The sequence below is a fragment of the Bombina bombina genome, chromosome 5 (assembly GCF_027579735.1).
Source record: "Bombina bombina isolate aBomBom1 chromosome 5, aBomBom1.pri, whole genome shotgun sequence".
Classification (NCBI taxonomy): domain Eukaryota; kingdom Metazoa; phylum Chordata; class Amphibia; order Anura; family Bombinatoridae; genus Bombina; species Bombina bombina.
The window spans coordinates 697,902,881-697,921,344 of NC_069503.1; the positions used below are offsets into that span (position 1 = coordinate 697,902,881).

At 39.5% G+C, this 18,464-nt stretch overlaps 1 protein-coding gene across 2 annotated transcripts in view; it reads left to right on the top strand.

The window, feature by feature from the left end:
* Positions 1–18,464, top strand: part of FARS2 (phenylalanyl-tRNA synthetase 2, mitochondrial) — an 830,248-nt gene that overhangs the window by 361,656 nt on the left and 450,128 nt on the right. The window lies entirely within an intron of this gene.

Below are 18,464 nucleotides of genomic sequence, written 5' to 3' on the forward strand. Positions count from 1 at the left end.
GATTTGAATAGTTTAGTTTTTTTTTATTTTGGGTTGTTTTTTTTTTTAAAATGGGTATTAGAATAGGAATATTTTTTATTCTTTTTGATAATTCGTTTTTTATTTTGTGTAATGTTTTTATTTCGTTTTGGGGTGGGTTTTTATTTTTAGATTAGGGTTTGGGCATTTCATAAAAGAGCTGAATGTCTTTTTAAGGGCAGGAAAAAGAGCTGCCATACAAATGCCCTTTCCAGGGCAATGGGTAGATTAGGTTTTACTTTTTTATTTTGTGGGTTTGGGGGTTTGTATACTGTTAGGGGGTGTTTGTTTTGTTTTGTAGCAAAAGAGCTGTTAACTTTAGGGCAATGCCCTACAAAAGGCCCTCTTAAAGGCCCTTGGTATTTTATTATAGATTAGGCTTTTTTATTTGGGGGTGTTTTTTTTTTTTTAAACAGGGTATTAGAATTTTTATTGTTTTGGAAAATTTTGTTTGTTATTTTTTTAATGGTAGTTTTTTTATTTTTTGTAATTTTAGTCTTTTTGGTAATGTTAGTTTTTAGTGTAAGGCAGCTTAGGTTTTATTTCACAGGTAAGTTTGTATTTATTTTAACTAGGTAGTTAGTAAATAGTTGAGTCTACCTAGTTAAAATAAATACATACTTACCTGTGAAATAAAAATAAAACCTAAGTTAGCTACAATATAACTATTCTTATATTGTAGCTAGCTTAGGTTTTATTTTACAGGTAAGTTTGTATTTAGTTTTAAATAGGTATTATTTAGTTAATGATTGTAACTTTAATTTAGCTCTATTTTAATTATATTAAAGTTAGGGGGTGTTAGGGTTGTGGTTAGGATTACGTTAGGGTTAGGTTTAGGGGTTAATAGTTTAATTTAGGTTGTTGCGATGTGGGGAGGCTAGCGGTTTATTTAGTGGTAGTGATGATGTCGCGGAGCGGCGGAATAGGGGTTAATATATTTATTATAGTGTGGGCGATGTTAGGGTGCAGGGGAATAGGGATTAATAACTTTAGTATAGTGGCGGCGATATCGGGAGCGGCAGATTGGGGGTTAATAGCTTTATTTCTTTTTAAAGACACAATGAGTCCACGGATCATCATCCTTACTTGTGGGATATCACCTCCTGGTCAGCAGGAGGAGGGAAAGAGCACCACAGCAGAGCTGTTAAATAGCTCCTCCTTCTCTCCCACTCCAGTCATTCTCTTTGCCTACGTTAGTGATAGGAAGAGGTAAAGTGAGGCTTTTGCCTCAGCTGAGGCTGCTTTTGGGAGAAAGGTTATTCAAGCAGTGGTGCCTTCCATTTAGGTTCCCTGTCTTGTCCCTCCCTTATCATCCGTGTACTCTAGCTTTGGTATTGTATCCCACAAGTAAGGATGATGATCCGTGGATTCATCGTGTCTTTAAAAAGAAAAGAAAATTAATGCTTATCTGATAAATTTGTTTCTTTTTAGACACGATGAGTCCACGGCCTGCCCTGTCCTTTTAAGACAGGTTGTTAATTTTTGTAAGCTTCAGACACCTCTGCACCTTGACTTTTCCTTTCTCTTCCTAACTTCGGTCGAATGACTGGAGTGGGAGGGATGGGAGGAGCTATTTAACAGCTCTGCTGTGGTGCTCTTTGTCTCCTCCTGCTGACCAGGAGGTGATATCCCACAAGTAAGGATGATGATCCGTGGACTCATCGTGTCTAAAAAGAAACAAATTTATCAGGTAAGCATAAATTTTCTTTTATGTGGCGCCGATATCGGGAGCGGCAGATTAGGGGTTAATAAGTTTATGTAGGTGCCGGCGATGTCGGGGGCAGCAGATTAGGGGTGTTTAGACGTGAGGTTTATGTTAGGGTGTTATGTTTAAACGTATCTTTTTCCCCATAGACATCAATGGGGCTGCGTTACGGAGCTTTTCATTCCGCGATCGCAGGTATTAGGTTTTTTTCTGACACCTTCTTCCTGTTGATGTCTATGGGGAAAGTGTGCTCGAGCACATCAAAACAGCGCTTGAATTGTGTGCGGTATGGAGCTCAACTCAACCATATCGCACGCACAAGCCGTCTGTTTGAAAACTTTTAATGGCTGCGCTATGGGGGGGGGGAAATAACGCAACTTTTGTTGCATTCGTTAAATTCCCTATAGCGTGCATCATTTTGATTTGAACAGCCAATAGGATTTCAGTAGCTCTCATTTGATTGGCTGATTTGAATTTGCAAAATCAAATCAGCCAATAGGAATGCAAGGGACACTACTATTTTGAATCACGTACCTTGCATTGAAGATTCAGTATACGGCGGCGACCGTATGAAGAGGATGCCCCGCAACGGATTTCTTCAGGATGGACCCTCTCCGCGCCATCGGGATGAAGATAGAAGACGCCGCCAGGATGAAGATAGAAGATGCCGCCTGGATAAAGATGGAACCGCCTGGATAAAGATGGAGCTGTCTGCCACCTGGATGAAGATGGAGTCGCCTGGATGAAGATGGAGCCACCGGGATGAAGATCTTTCAAGCGGGACTTCAGCAACTGTGAGTGGATCTTCGGGGGGATAGGGTTAGGATTTTTTAAGGTTTTTTTGGGTGTGTTTTTTTTAGTTTAGGGTTTGGGCTATTCGTAAAAGAGTTAAATGCCCTTTTCAGAGCAATGCAAAAGAGCTAAATGCCCTTTTAAGGGCAATGCGCATACAAATGCCCTTTTCAGGGCAATGGGTAGCTTAAGTTTTTGTTAGAGTTAGTTTTTTTGGGGGGGTTGGTTGGGTGGTGGGTTTTACTGTTGGGGGGTCTTTGTATTTTTTTTACAGGTAAAAGAGCTGTTTAACTTAGGACAATGCCCTACAAAAAGGCCATTTTAAGGGCTATTGGTAGTTTATTTTAGGCTAGGTTTTTTTTTTTATCTTGGGTGGGCTTTTTTATTTTTATAGGGTTTTAGATTAAGTATAATTGTTTTTTATTTTTGATAATTTTGGGCTTGTGGTTTAGGGGTTAATAGGTTTATTATAGTGGCGGCAGTGTAGGGCTTAATAACTTTAGTATAGTGGGGGCGATGTAGGCGGATTCCAGATTAGGGGTTAATATTTAAATAGTGTTTGCAATGTGGGAGGGCGGCGGTTTAGGTGTTAATAACTTTATTATAGTGGTGAGGATGTCGGGGAGCGGCGGAATAGGGGTTCATAAATTTTATTAGTGGAGGCGATGTCGGGAGCAGCAGATTAGGGGTTAATAACTTTAATATAGTATTTGTGATGCGGGGGGGGCCTTGGTTTAGGGGTTAATAGGTAGTGTATGGGTGTTTAGTGCACTTTGTGACACTTTAGTTATGAGTTTTATGTAACAGTTTTGTAGCGTAAAACTCATAACTACTGCTTTTAGATTGAGAAACGGATCTTGTCGGTATAGGCTGGAACGCAAGCTTTTTAGCCTCACCGCAAAACTCGTAATGGCAGCGCTATCGAAATCCCATGAAAAAATGTAATTTTTACGTGTGCGGGACTGATGTTGCGTCACAGGCTAAAAGGCTTGCAGTACAGCTATACCGACAAGACTTGTAATGGCTGCGGTGCTGTTTTAACGCAGAAATTACCATTTTTTCTGCGTTAAAACACGAATGCACAACTTGTAATCTAGGTGTTTGTTTGCTTGGTATCCTTTGCTGAAGGAATAGCACTACTGGGGAGCTATCTAGACACATTGGGCGAGCCAATGACAAGAAGCATATTTGTGCAGCCAAAACCATACATTGCTGCTCCTGAGAACTTAGAAAATTAGATAATAGAAGTTGCAAAAAAAATTAAAATTGCACGCTTTATCTTAATTACCAAATTATTCATTTTGACTATACTCTCCATTTAAGGGGATACAAATTTTACAGTACAGTGGCTTTTTCATTGTGGGGAATAAATATATAGGCATAGTCAAGCAACAGGGCAATAAGAAAATAATCTAATACGTAACAGCCTATTCCTTTTTTTATTTTTATGCCCCTTTATTATATATATTTTTTTTAAGCGGACTACAATCCAATTTTTGTTGTCTGTTTCAGAGTAAAAGGATGTTCGGCATATAGAAAGGCATTGAATGACAAAACAATGCTGCATGTTAATATGTAGAATTGACTAGGTTAACATAAATTAACAGTTTTGTTGTAATTGTGAGGGATCTGGTAAACTGGAGATGCGGCACACTATACACCTGCTAAGTGATAATGAAAATCATGTGTCACAATGAGTCATAAAGGGATTGTTTAAATATAGATCACTTTTTAGCACGAAAATATATTGAAATCCCTTTTGTCATTCCTAGTTCTGATGCATCAATGTTTAAGTGAATACACTGATAGGAATTTCTGGTGTAACCCACAATTTACCTCTAATGAAAACTATATACAATACTGAAAAGTTTAGTAGTCAGTTCTGATATACTGTTAAAAAATGTAAGTGTCCTGGTTTCCTTTAAGAGCAGCAGATTTCTGATTTAACCCTAAAAGAACAATAAATGACTGCTTTTGTGTAGAATTGTGTTTGTCCCATGTTCCCTAAAGAGAAAAAAAATCTAAAACCTGCAATGCTGCTAATTAAGTAGCTGATTTAGATAATTTACAACAGTTAGAAAAACAGTGTTGTTAAACCCCGACAAAAGATCGGCTGGTGATAACGTAGGAAAAATGTCAAAGATACCTACATTCAGCTGTACTGTCACAATGTACTAAAACATCTAATGACACTCGTCACAGGCCTGACGCACCTGTGACGAGTGTCATTGGATGTTTTAGTACATTGTGACTTAGTACAGCTGAATGTAGTTATCTTTGACATTTTTCCTACGTTATCACCAGCCAATCTTTTGCTGGGGGTTGAACAACACTGTATTATAACACATAATATATCACATATATTCACTATGATAATCAGATGGTAAATTTTATTCAGTATTTTTATTCAGTATGAATAGTAGGTGTTATCCTATTAGAACACTTTTTGCACACGGACAACCTTGATTGGTTGTTAATAGGGGAAGGGTTTCACAGGCCTATAAAAGTTTGATCTATACATATGTTTGTCAGAGAAAGGGACTGTGTTTGGTCCCGAAACGTCCCATATAAATGTTTTTCTTGTCACAGATGTCCAAAGACAAGTGAGTGCTTAATTTCAAATTTTAATAAAGGACTTGTACAGCCCCCTTGTGGTTGCAGTTGGATGGTGAGAGTGCATACACCTAATCAGTTTACATTTATATATATATATATATATATATATATATATACCAAAATAATCCAAAAGGTGCACTCGCCGTATATCAAAGTGTTTATTAAAGGGACCCTAAACACCTTCTGTTTTCATTTAATTATTATTTTTTTAAACATTTTGTTTTAGTTTTAAACATTATTTGTTTCTCCATATTTTTATCTTGCTTCTGCTCAATTATCTTTTATTTTGAATTTTACCACTAAACCACCGCCTACTGAATGCAGTGGTAGCCGCCATGTTGTAACGCACGTTGTATGGGATAATATGCCGACTCGATGTGCACTCCCTTCTTTACTTCCGTGCATGTGCATACAAAGAAAGCAACGTCTTAGCTGCTTCTATGAAGCTCGTTCTCATTAACTTTGTGAACGAGCTTCATAGATTTAGTGGAGTCAATTGCAGCCGTTTTCAGTTTCACTGAATGATAGCTGTGTGAGAGGACCGGCTTGTCAGTGATTATTGTTAGCCAGGGTTTTGTTTTGTTTTTATTCATAATGTTTTTACAGTTTTTAAAATGCAAATACCTTTTATTTTTTTATTATAGGTGTTCAATTATTTTTTTTTTATTTTCTGACCGCTCCTTGAAGACATGGGTGAAAGTGATGCTGAGAAAACTGTAAGTCTGCTTATTGCTGTGAGCGTGCACGCATATAGACATCGCGCTCACAGCATAACTAAAAAACTACTGCTCCTATAAAGTTTGCAGCTATAATCTTTATTGCTAAAGCAGCATATCTTTTGAACTGGCCTCAGCTATTGTTTGTTATATAGCTGTAAGATAAACATTCATTATCGATTATTAAAAAAATATAATATTTACTCTAGACTGTAAAAATCCTCAATGTAGTGCAAGGGAAAGAGGGATGGGTAGGGATCCTCCAACACAGTTACAGCTCAGCGAGGCGACTGCTGTCTCATAAATATATTATGTTATCTTTATCACTAAGCTGTGTCACCATTCCACCCCTCTCTCTAAGCTCCCGGAGTCCCGCTCAAGCCATACATTTTTTTCTTTACTTTCAGAGTTTGTTTAGATCGGACCCTTTGAAAATCTTATCCTTAGTTTTTGATTTACGGCTTTGACCAGCAGCTCACGCTCTCTGTTCTCATCTGAGCTGCTGGTCAAAGCCGTAAATCAAAAACTAAGGATAAGATTTTCAAAGGGTCCGATCTAAACAAACTCTGAAAGTAAAGAAAAAAATGTATGGCTTGAGCGGGACTCCGGGAGCTTAGAGAGAGGGGTGGAATGGTGACACAGCTTAGTGATAAAGATAACATAATATATTTATGAGACAGCAGTCGCCTCGCTGAGCTGTAACTGTGTTGGAGGATCCCTACCCATCCCTCTTTCCCTTGCACTACATTGAGGATTTTTACAGTCTAGAGTAAATATTATATTATTTTAATAATCGATAATGAATGTTTATCTTACAGCTATATAACAAACAATAGCTGAGGCCAGTTCAAAAGATATGCTGCTTTAGCAATAAAGATTATAGCTGCAAACTTTATAGGAGCAGTAGTTTTTTAGTTATGCTGTGAGCGCGATGTCTATATGCGTGCACGCTCACAGCAATAAGCAGACTTACAGTTTTCTCAGCATCACTTTCACCCATGTCTTCACGGAGCGGTCATAAAATAAAAAAATAAATAATTGAACACCTATAATAAAAAAATAAAAGGTATTTGCATTTTAAAAACTGAAAAAACATTATGAATAAAAAAAAACACAAAACCCTAATGCCAAGTGTTTAAGGTCCCTTTAATACAAAGTTAACATTTTCGGGGAGTAACCCCCGTGCTCAGACTCTTGTAAAACAAACAAAGTCTGAGGACGGGGGTTACTCCCCGAAAACATTAACTTTGTATTAATAAACACTTTGCTATACGGCGAGTGCACCTTCTGGATTATTTTGTTATTTATTTCTGGGTGACACCCCGGCATTAGGACTACAACTCAGGAACAGAGAGGGCTGGCTTATTGAATTGTGTGTGTGTGTATATATATATATATATATATATAAATATATATATATATAATGTATACACATACGCACACACACACACTCACTATACATCCACATTTAACCTGTTACCTTTTGGGGGGGACTTTCCAAAAATGTGAAACGCTAAAAGACACATTTTTTTTGCCTGTGTGTAGATACATAGGGGCCGATTTATAATGGCCCGAATGGGGCCAAATACCCCTGTTTCCACACGAACCTTCAGGCTCGCCGGAAACAGGAGTTAAGAAGCAGCGTTCTTAAGACCGCTGCTCCTTAACTCGTCTGCTGCCTCTGAGGCTGCGACATCAATCCGCCCGATCGTGTAAGATTGTGTTGATTGAAACCCCCTGCTAGCGGCCGATTGGCCACGAACCTGCAGGGGGCGACATTGCACAAGCAGTTCACCAGAAGCAGTTCAGCGATGTCTGGCGGACATGATTCGCTATAGCGGCTCATGTCCACCAGACATTGATAAATCGGCCCCATAGAATTTGATGGTAGATAAGAACCAAAAAGGCCCATCAGGTCTACCAATATTACATGTTACTTTTTCCTAGGATAGCCTTATGCATGCCCCAGGCATTTTTAATTCCTTTACAGTCTTTGTGTTTACCACCTCAATTGGAAGTTTGTTAAATTAATCCACCACCCTTTCTGTTAAAAAAAAAAGAAATGCGTCCTCACTTTTGTCCTGAATTTGCTACCCTCTTAACTTAAGACTGTGACCCCTTGTTTTGGCATTTTTTTTTTTATTTTTTTTTTGTGGAAAATGCTTTCATCTTCCACTTTATTAAGTCCCTTCATAAATTTGAAGGTTTCTATCAAGTCACCTCTTTCCTCTAAACTATACATATTTAAGTCATAGAGTCTTTCCATGTACGTTTTATATTTTAAATTGTGTACCATTTCATAAGCCCTCCTTTGGACAGTTTCTAGTTTATTTATATCTTTCTGAAGATATGGTCTCCAGAACTGTACACAGTATTCCAGATGTGGCCTAACTAATAATCTGTAAAGTGGCATAAGAACCTTGCTATTTATGCTACAAATACCTCGCCCAATGCTACTAAGTATTTCATTGGCCTTACCGGCTGCACTGCTGCATTGTGTACCAAATTTTAAATCACCTGAAATAATTATTACCAAGTCCCGTTCCTCTTTAGTTACAGTTAGTAATGTACCATTGAGACTATAATTGGCCTTTGGGTTTTTGGATCCTATATGAATACTTTTACTCCTGGTAATATTACATTTCAGATCCAATTTATTTGCCCAGTCCTCTAGTCTTTTAATATTAATGTTCATTTGATCAACCCTTCTTTGAACATCAACTTTGCTACAAATTGTTACATTATCAGCAAACAAGAAAACCTTTCCCTGAAGCCCACTTCCAATTTCACTTATGTACATGTTAAACAAAACAGGCCCAAGAACTGACCCTTGGGGAAAACCACTAGTAACTGACCCCTCATTTGAATGTACTCCATTAATTGAAACCCTCTGCCTTCTATCCTTAAAGTGTCAGAAAAGTCCATATTAAACTTTCATCATCAAATTTGCTTTGTTCTCTTGGTATTATTAGTTGAAAGCTAAACCTAGGTAGGCTCATATGCTAATTTCTAAGGCCGCCTCTTATCTGAATGAATTTGACAGATTTTCACAGCTAGAGGGCGTTAGTTCATGTGTGCTTTATAGATAATATTGTGCTCACACCAGTGGAGTTATTTAAGAGTCTGCACTATTTGCCTGAAATTAAAGTCTGTCAAAAGATCTGAGAGGAGGCGGCAGTGTGCAGAAGCTTAGATACAAGGTAATCACAGAGGTAAAAAGTATATTAATATAACAGTGTTGGTTATGCAAAACTGGGAAATGGTAAATAAATGGATTATCTATCTTTTTAAATAATAACATTTTTGGTGCTTAATTTCCTTTTACGTTCGCAATCTACCCACTTAACAATCTTAGCATCTTCTCCAAGGCAATACATTTTGTGAATAAGTTTGTTGTGTGGGACAGTGTCAAATGCTTAGCTAAAGTCTAGATATGCAACATCAAAGTCTCATCCCTGGTCTATCATTTAGTAACATGGTCAAATAAATCAATTATATTTATACAGATTAATTAGTCTTGCATGATCTTCCAGCAGTGAAGCCATGCTGTTCTCTGTCTTCTAAGTTGTTTGTCTGAAGGCAAGGCATAAGTCTTTCCTTTAAAATAGTTTTTATTAATTTCCCTGCAATAGAGGTCAAACTGACTGGCCTGTAGTTAGCACAATCTTCCCTACTACCCTTTTTATGAAGAGGGACTACATTGGCAATTTTCCAATGTAGCAGTGTTGAATTGTACTAGTCCCATTTTCTGACGTTATAATTGTAAGCCCATGCCTTTGCCATTTTATTATATTTACTTTTATTAGAACAGTTTGTTTCTGGTGTGATGGATTATCAAGGGAGGTTTATGTCTTTAAACTTAGAGCTCAGTCATAGCTCAGAAAAGTGTGAGTATTATTTTATACCTACCAACATTAGATCATCTCACAGAACTTCACCATATCTCTGCTTTCTTTCTCTCTCAGGTTGCCAGCAGAATTCCACAGTGCTATGGTCACCACCATTTCACTATAAGTAAAGGGATATTAAACCCAAACTTTTTTCTTCTGTTATGTGTGATCAGTCCACGGGTCATCATTACTTCTGGGATATAACTCCTCCCCAACAGGAAATGCAAGAGGATTCACCCAGCAGAGCTGCATATAGCTCCTCCCCTCTACGTCAGTCCCAGTCATTCTCTTGCACCCAACGACTAGATAGGATGTGTGAGAGGACTATGGTGATTATACTTAGTTTTTATGACTTCAATCAAAAGTTTGTTATTTTAAAATAACACCGGAGCGTGTTATTACTTCTCTGGCAGAGTTTGAGGAAGAATCTGTCAGAGTTTTTTACTATGATTTTAACCGGAGTAGTTAAGATCATATTGCTGTTCTCGGCCATCTGAGGGAGGTAAAGGCTTCAGATCAGGGGACAGCGGGCAGAGGAATCTGCATTGAGGTATGTAGCAGTTTTTATTTTCTGAATGGAATTGATGAGAAAATCCTGCCATACCGTTAAAATGACATGTATGTATACACTTCAGTATTCTGGGGATGGTATTTCACCGGAACTACTCTGTTAAAGGTCACTAATCCTTTTTAATAACTATTTATCATGTTAAACGTTTTTGCTGGAATGTAGAATCGTTTACATTGCTGAGGTACTGTGTGAATAAATATTTGGGCATTATTTTCCACTTGGCAGTTTTTTTGCTTTATTTGTGACAGTTTCGTTTCTCTTCACTGCTGTGTGGGAGAGGGAGGGGCCGTTTTGGCGCTCTTTGCTACGCATCAAAAAATACCAGTCAGTTACTTTTATTTTTCCTGCATGATCCGGTTCATCTCTGATAGATCTCAGGGGTCTTCAAACTTCTTTGAAGGGAGGTAAATTCTCTCAGCAGAGCTGTGAGAATTCTTATAGTGACTGTGAATAAAAACGTTGCTTTGTATTTTTTATGTCAAATTTAATTATTGTTATTTTACTAATGGGAACAAACCTTTGCTAAAAGTTTTGTTGTTTTAAAGTTTGATGCTATAACTGTTTTTCAGTTCACTATTTCAACTGTCATTTAATCGTTAGTACCTCTTTGAGGCACAGTACGTTTTTTGCTAAAAAAGATTATAACCAAGTTGTAAGTTTTTTGCTAGTGTGTTAAACATGTCTGACTCAGAGGAAGATATCTGTGTCATTTGTTCCAATGCCAAGGTGGAGCCCAATAGAAATTTATGTACTAACTGTATTGATGCTACTTTAAATAAAAGTCAATCTGTACAATGTGAACAAATTTCACCAAACAGCGAGGGGAGAGTTATGCCGACTAACTCGCCTCACGCGGCAGTACCTGCATCTCCCGCCCGGGAGGTGCGTGATATTTTGGCGCATAGTACATCTGGGCGGCCATTACAGATAACATTACAAGATATGGCTACTGTTATGACTGAAGTTTTGTCTAAATTACCAGAACTAAGAGGCAAGCGTGATCACTCTGGGGTGAGAACAGAGTGCGCTGACAATGCTAGGGCCATGTCTGATACTGCGTCACAGCTCGCAGAGCATGAGGACGGAGAGCTTCATTCTGTGGGTGACGGTTCTGATCCAAACAGATTGGACTCAGATATTTCAAATTTTAAATTTAAATTGGAGAACCTCCGTGTATTACTAGGGGAGGTCTTAGCAGCTCTCAACGATTGTAACACCGTTGCAATACCAGAGAAACTGTGTAGGTTGGATAAATACTTTGCGGTACCGGCGAGTACTGACGTTTTTCCTATACCTAAGAGACTAACTGAAATTGTTACTAAGGAGTGGGATAGACCCGGTGTGCCGTTCTCACCCCCTCCAATATTTAGAAAGATGTTTCCAATAGACGCCACCACTCGGGACTTATGGCAAACGGTCCCCAAGGTGGAGGGAGCAGTTTCTACTTTAGCTAAGCGTACCACTATCCCGGTGGAGGATAGCTGTGCTTTCTCAGATCCAATGGATAAAAAATTAGAGGGTTACCTTAAGAAAATGTTTGTTCAACAAGGTTTTATATTACAACCCCTTGCATGTATCGCGCCGATTACGGCTGCGGCAGCATTTTGGATTGAGTCGCTTGAAGAGAACCTTAGTTCATCTACGCTAGACGACATTACGGACAGGCTTAGAGTCCTTAAACTAGCTAATTCCTTCATTTCGGAGGCCGTAGTACATTTAACCAAACTTACGGCTAAGAACTCAGGATTCGCCATACAGGCACGTAGGGCGCTGTGGCTAAAATCCTGGTCAGCTGATGTTACTTCTAAGTCCAAATTACTTAATATACCTTTCAAGGGGCAGTCTTTATTTGGGCCCGGTTTGAAAGAGATTATCGCTGACATTACAGGAGGTAAGGGCCACGCCCTACCTCAAGACAAAGCCAAAGCTAAGGCTAGACAGTCTAATTTTCGTCCCTTTCGGAACTTTAAAACAGGAGCAGCATCAACCTCCACTGCACCAAAACAGGAAGGAGCTGTTGCTCGTTACAGGCAAGGCTGGAAGCCTAACCAGTCCTGGAACAAGAGCAAGCAGGCCAGGAAACCTGCTGCTGCCCCAAAGACAGCATGAACCGAGAGCCCCCGATCCGGGACCGGATCTAGTGGGGGGCAGACTCTCTCTCTTCGCCCAGGCCTGGGCAAGAGATGTTCAGGATCCCTGGGCTCTAGAGATCATATCGCAGGGATACCTTCTAGACTTCAAATTATCTCCCCCAAGAGGGAGATTTCATCTGTCAAGGTTGTCAACAAACCAGATAAAGAAAGAAGCGTTTCTACGCTGCGTACAAGATCTGTTATTAATGGGAGTGATCCATCCGGTTCCGCGGTCGGAACAAGGACAAGGGTTCTACTCAAACCTGTTTGTGGTTCCCAAAAAAGAGGGAACTTTCAGGCCAATCTTAGATTTAAAGACTCTAAACAAATTCCTAAGAGTTCCATCGTTCAAAATGGAAACTATTCGGACAATCTTACCCATGATCCAAGAGGGTCAGTACATGACCACAGTGGATTTAAAGGATGCTTACCTTCACATACCGATCCACAAAGATCATCACCGGTATCTAAGGTTTGCCTTCTTAGACAGGCACTACCAGTTTGTAGCTCTTCCATTCGGATTGGCTACGGCTCCAAGAATCTTCACAAAGGTTCTGGGTGCCCTTCTAGCGGTACTAAGACCGCGAGGGATTTCGGTAGCTCCGTACCTAGACGACATTCTAATTCAAGCTTCAAGCTTTCAAACTGCCAAGTCTCATACAGAGTTAGTTCTGGCATTTCTAAGGTCGCATGGATGGAAAGTGAACGAAAAGAAGAGTTCTCTCTTTCCTCTCACAAGAGTTCCATTCTTGGGGACTCTTATAGATTCTGTAGAAATGAAGATTTACCTGACAGAAGACAGGTTAACAAAGCTTCAAAATGCATGCCGCGTCCTTCATTCCATTCAACACCCGTCAGTAGCTCAATGCATGGAGGTGATCGGCTTAATGGTAGCGGCAATGGACATAGTACCTTTTGCACGCCTACACCTCAGACCGCTGCAATTATGCATGCTAAGTCAGTGGAATGGGGATTACTCAGATTTGTCCCCTACTCTGAATCTGAATCAAGAGACCAGAAATTCTCTTCTATGGTGGCTTTATCGGCCACACCTGTCCAGGGGGATGCCATTCAGCAGGCCAGACTGGACAATTGTAACAACAGACGCCAGCCTACTAGGTTGGGGCGCTGTCTGGAATTCTCTGAAGGCTCAGGGACTATGGAATCAGGAGGAGAGTCTCCTTCCAATAAACATTCTGGAATTGAGAGCAGTGCTCAATGCCCTTCTGGCTTGGCCCCAGTTAACAACTCGGGGGTTCATCAGGTTTCAGTCGGACAACATCACGACTGTAGCTTACATCAACCATCAGGGAGGGACAAGAAGCTCCCTAGCAATGATGGAAGTATCAAAGATAATTCGCTGGGCAGAGTCTCACTCTTGCCACCTGTCAGCAATCCACATCCCGGGAGTGGAGAACTGGGAGGCGGATTTCTTGAGTCGCCAGACTTTTCATCCGGGGGAGTGGGAACTTCATCCGGAGGTCTTTGCCCAAATACTTCGACGTTGGGGCAAACCAGAGATAGATCTCATGGCGTCTCGCCAGAACGCCAAACTTCCTCGCTACGGGTCCAGATCCAGGGATCCGGGAGCAGTTCTGATAGATGCTTTGACAGCACCTTGGAACTTCAGGATGGCTTATGTGTTTCCACCCTTCCCGCTGCTTCCTCGATTGATTGCCAAAATCAAACAGGAGAGAGCATCAGTAATTCTAATAGCACCTGCATGGCCACGCAGGACTTGGTATGCAGATCTAGTGGACATGTCATCCTGTCCGCCTTGGTCTCTACCTCTAAGACAGGACCTTCTGATACAGGGTCCATTCAAACATCAAAATCTAACTTCTCTGAAGCTGACTGCTTGGAAATTGAACGCTTGATTTTATCAAAACGTGGTTTTTCTGAGTCGGTTATTGATACCCTAATTCAGGCTAGGAAGCCTGTTACCAGAAGGATTTACCATAAAATATGGCGGAAATACCTATACTGGTGCGAATCCAAAGGTTACTCCTGGAGTAAGGTTAGGATCGCTAGGATACTGTCTTTTCTACAAGAAGGTTTAGAAAAGGGTTTATCAGCTAGTTCATTAAAGGGACAGATTTCAGCTCTGTCCATCTTGTTACACAGACGTCTGTCAGAAAATCCAGACGTCCAGTCCTTTTGTCAGGCTTTAGCTAGGATCAAGCCTGTGTTTAAAGCTGTTGCTCCACCATGGAGTTTAAACTTAGTTCTTAACGTTTTACAGGGTGTTCCGTTTGAACCCCTTCATTCCATTGATATAAAAATGTTATCTTGGAAAGTTCTGTTTTTAATGGCTATTTCCTCGGCTCGAAGAGTCTCTGAGTTATCAGCCTTACATTGTGATTCCCCTTATCTGATTTTTCACTCAGACAAGGTAGTTCTGCGTACTAAACCTGGGTTCTTACCTAAGGTAGTCACTAACAGGAACATCAATCAAGAGATTGTTGTCCCATCCTTGTGTCCAAATCCTTCTTCAAAGAAGGAACGTCTTTTACACAATCTGGATGTAGTTCGTGCCCTCAAGTTCTACTTGCAGGCAACTAAAGATTTTCGCCAAACTTCTTCCTTGTTTGTCGTTTACTCTGGACAGAGGAGAGGTCAAAAAGCTTCTGCTACCTCTCTCTCTTTTTGGCTTCGTAGCATAATACGTTTAGCCTATGAGACTGCTGGACAGCAGCCTCCTGAAAGAATTACAGCTCACTCCACTAGAGCTGTGGCTTCCACTTGGGCCTTTAAGAATGAGGCCTCTGTTGAACAGATTTGCAAGGCTGCAACTTGGTCTTCACTTCATACTTTTTCCAAATTTTACAAATTTGACACTTTTGCTTCTTCGGAGGCTATTTTTGGGAGAAAGGTTCTTCAGGCAGTGGTTCCTTCTGTATAATGAGCCTGCCTTTCCCTCCCGTCATCCGTGTACTTTTGCTTTGGTATTGGTATCCCAGAAGTAATGATGACCCGTGGACTGATCACACATAACAGAAGAAAACATAATTTATGCTTACCTGATAAATTCCTTTCTTCTGTTGTGTGATCAGTCCACGGCCCGCCCTGTTTTTAAGGCAGGTAAATATCTTTTAAATTATACTCCAGTCACCACTTCACCCTTGGTTACTCCTTTCTCGTTGATTCTTGGTCGAATGACTGGGACTGACGTAGAGGGGAGGAGCTATATGCAGCTCTGCTGGGTGAATCCTCTTGCATTTCCTGTTGGGGAGGAGTTATATCCCAGAAGTAATGATGACCCGTGGACTGATCACACAACAGAAGAAAGGAATTTATCAGGTAAGCATAAATTATGTTTTTTTCATTATTCAGATAGAGCATACAGTTTTAAACAACTTTCCAATGTACTTCTATAATAAATTTTGCTTAATTATCTTGGTATCCTTTATTGAGGGAGCAACAATGCACTACTGGGAGCTAGCTAACACATTGGTATACCAATGATAAGAGATAAATATGTGCAGCCACCAACCAGCTCCTGAGCTTACCTAGGTATACTTTTCAACAAAGGATACCAAGATAATGAGACACTTTGATAATTGAAGTAAATTAAAAGTTGTTTAAAAGTGTGTGCTTTTAAACAAATCTGAAACAGGAAATAAAATATTTGGGTTTCATGTCTCTTCTTCTTTCATAAGGTGGTCAAAGTTAATCCCACATGTTAATGTTTGTGGACTCTCACCATCATGAATTTATTAGGTAAGCATGAATTTAATTTATTCCAAAGTCTAAGTGTTATATGGACACATTTTTTGTATTGTTGATATTTATTATGTGACATTGCATTGTTATAGGTGACTACCATTTTTTTTTTTTTGTCTACACTACACTTAATTAGGAAAATGTATATATCATTGTTTTAAATTGAATAGACCAATCTGACTAATATAAAAAGGTTTAATTATTTTCCCATTTAGCAGTGTAGGGAGGGAGGCAGATTAGTGTTCAGTAAGCAATTTACAGCCCGAGCAATGTAAAGCATGAGTTGGAATGAAAGTGTGACAGAGTTGCTTGAAGGGAGCTAAAGGTCTCCTCAAATGTGATATATGGGGGTGTGTGTAAAAAAAGTGAGAGAGTTGTTGATAACTGAACCATCCAAATAAGCAGCTAAAAGTTTAGGTGCTTTAAACAATAATATTGCATTTCTTAGGCTGTTTCATCAGGCATATCCATATATAATGGCCAAAAACACATTTCAATATTATTGTTTCAAGCAATTAAAGCCTTTTATACCAACTGGCAACTTTTTTACTTTAAATTCTTGCAGCACTTGCTTGATTCTTGCTAGAATTACAAAATTGTTGCTAAATATTGCACTTATGTGTCTAAACTGATAATTACTACGGCTGAGTCCAAGCCCCTTGTATAATGAAACCAGTACCTAAAGAGAGCACTGTAAGTACATTCACAGAGTATATCATAACAGTACAAAGTAAATGTGCAGAAATGATGAGAGACACAGATGCTAAACCTGCAGGTCTACTAATCAGATGTTCTATATCATAGTCATGTCCTCTAAATGTACTTCTTTTGGAGGGATAATTCCTTTTTCAGGAATAAAAATGCAGTGACTCTATTAGCCATCCAAATACTTGCCTTTAAGTTGATGGGGGAAATTTTAAAGATACTTAAAACACTAAGGGTTAGATTACAAGTCAGCGATGGCATGAGAACCTCGCGCAGCAAAGGGGATAAGTAGCGCAGCGATGAGAGCAAAGTGTAAATATATATGTATATGATTATATAGATATATATTTGTGTTATTATGTGTATACACACATATTAACACATACATATATATGTATATGAGGATATAGATATATATTTACAGGGAACACACACTTCCCATAGACCGCAATGTAAAGGCACCCCACTCCCACCAACCCCTGAATACTGCCCAGTGCTGTAAATTTATTAAAAAATAAAGATTCTGCTATCTTTAATTTTTAATAAATGCACTACACTGTATTTTGGGGGCATTTGGGGCACATTTATTAAATTAACCAGATATCTGATCGCTGGTTAATTTTATAAGTGCTAATTTATGGTGCAAGATCGCTGTAGTACTAACCAGCCACTTGTAATGGTTATTTATCGCGTGCCCGAAAATCGGCAAATTTGCCTGTTTGCAGGCGCGCACAATAACTTAGCACTCTACTTGTAATCTAGCCCTAAATAAATGCTTGATTGAAGTATCCAAAGCAATCTTATTATTTGTTTAAACTTTGAAAAAATTACGTAATTGCACTTCAAATATGTATGAAAGGAATGTGTTGAATGCGGTTATGTAATCATCAGCATCCACAGATGCAGGTAGCAAATCTCGACGAGTGCTGATTGCCTGTAAGTGCTGGTGGGGGAGTTCCTAACTCACACAATAAGACACCCATTGTAGGCATTGTTAATTGCACATATATGCACTACACTGTAGTTCCCCTATGTACACTATCTTTTTTGCCTCTGTCTGGGGGGTTCAAGGGGGGGCAAAGTCCTTTTTTAACCCTCATTCCCCAACGTTCAATTGGGGTGGATGCCAGTGGATCCATGGGGCCACCCCCCTTGTACCCCCCAGGCAGAGGCAAAGAAGAAAGTGAAGATTGGGTTATTACAGTGCAGCGTATATATGTGTGATTAACAACACATACAATGGAAGCAGCAGAATCGGTTCCCTTGTCGAGATTTACTACCTGTGACTGTGCATCCTAGTCATTATGTAATTGCATTTCACACATTCCTTTCAAACATATGTGGAGTGAGATTACATAATTGTGAGCATGCGCACGTCGTGATAGCAAATCTCATCATGATAGCTATTTTCGACAGAACACTGGGACTAGACCTGTTGTCTGTGGACTAAAACCCAGATTGGCTCCTTCAGAGCAAATGGTTAAATGGACAGTCAAGTCCAAATAAAAATTTTCATGATTCAAGTAGGGCATGTCATTTTAAACAACTTTCCAATTTACTTTTATCACCAGTTTTGCTTTGTTCTCTTGGTATTCT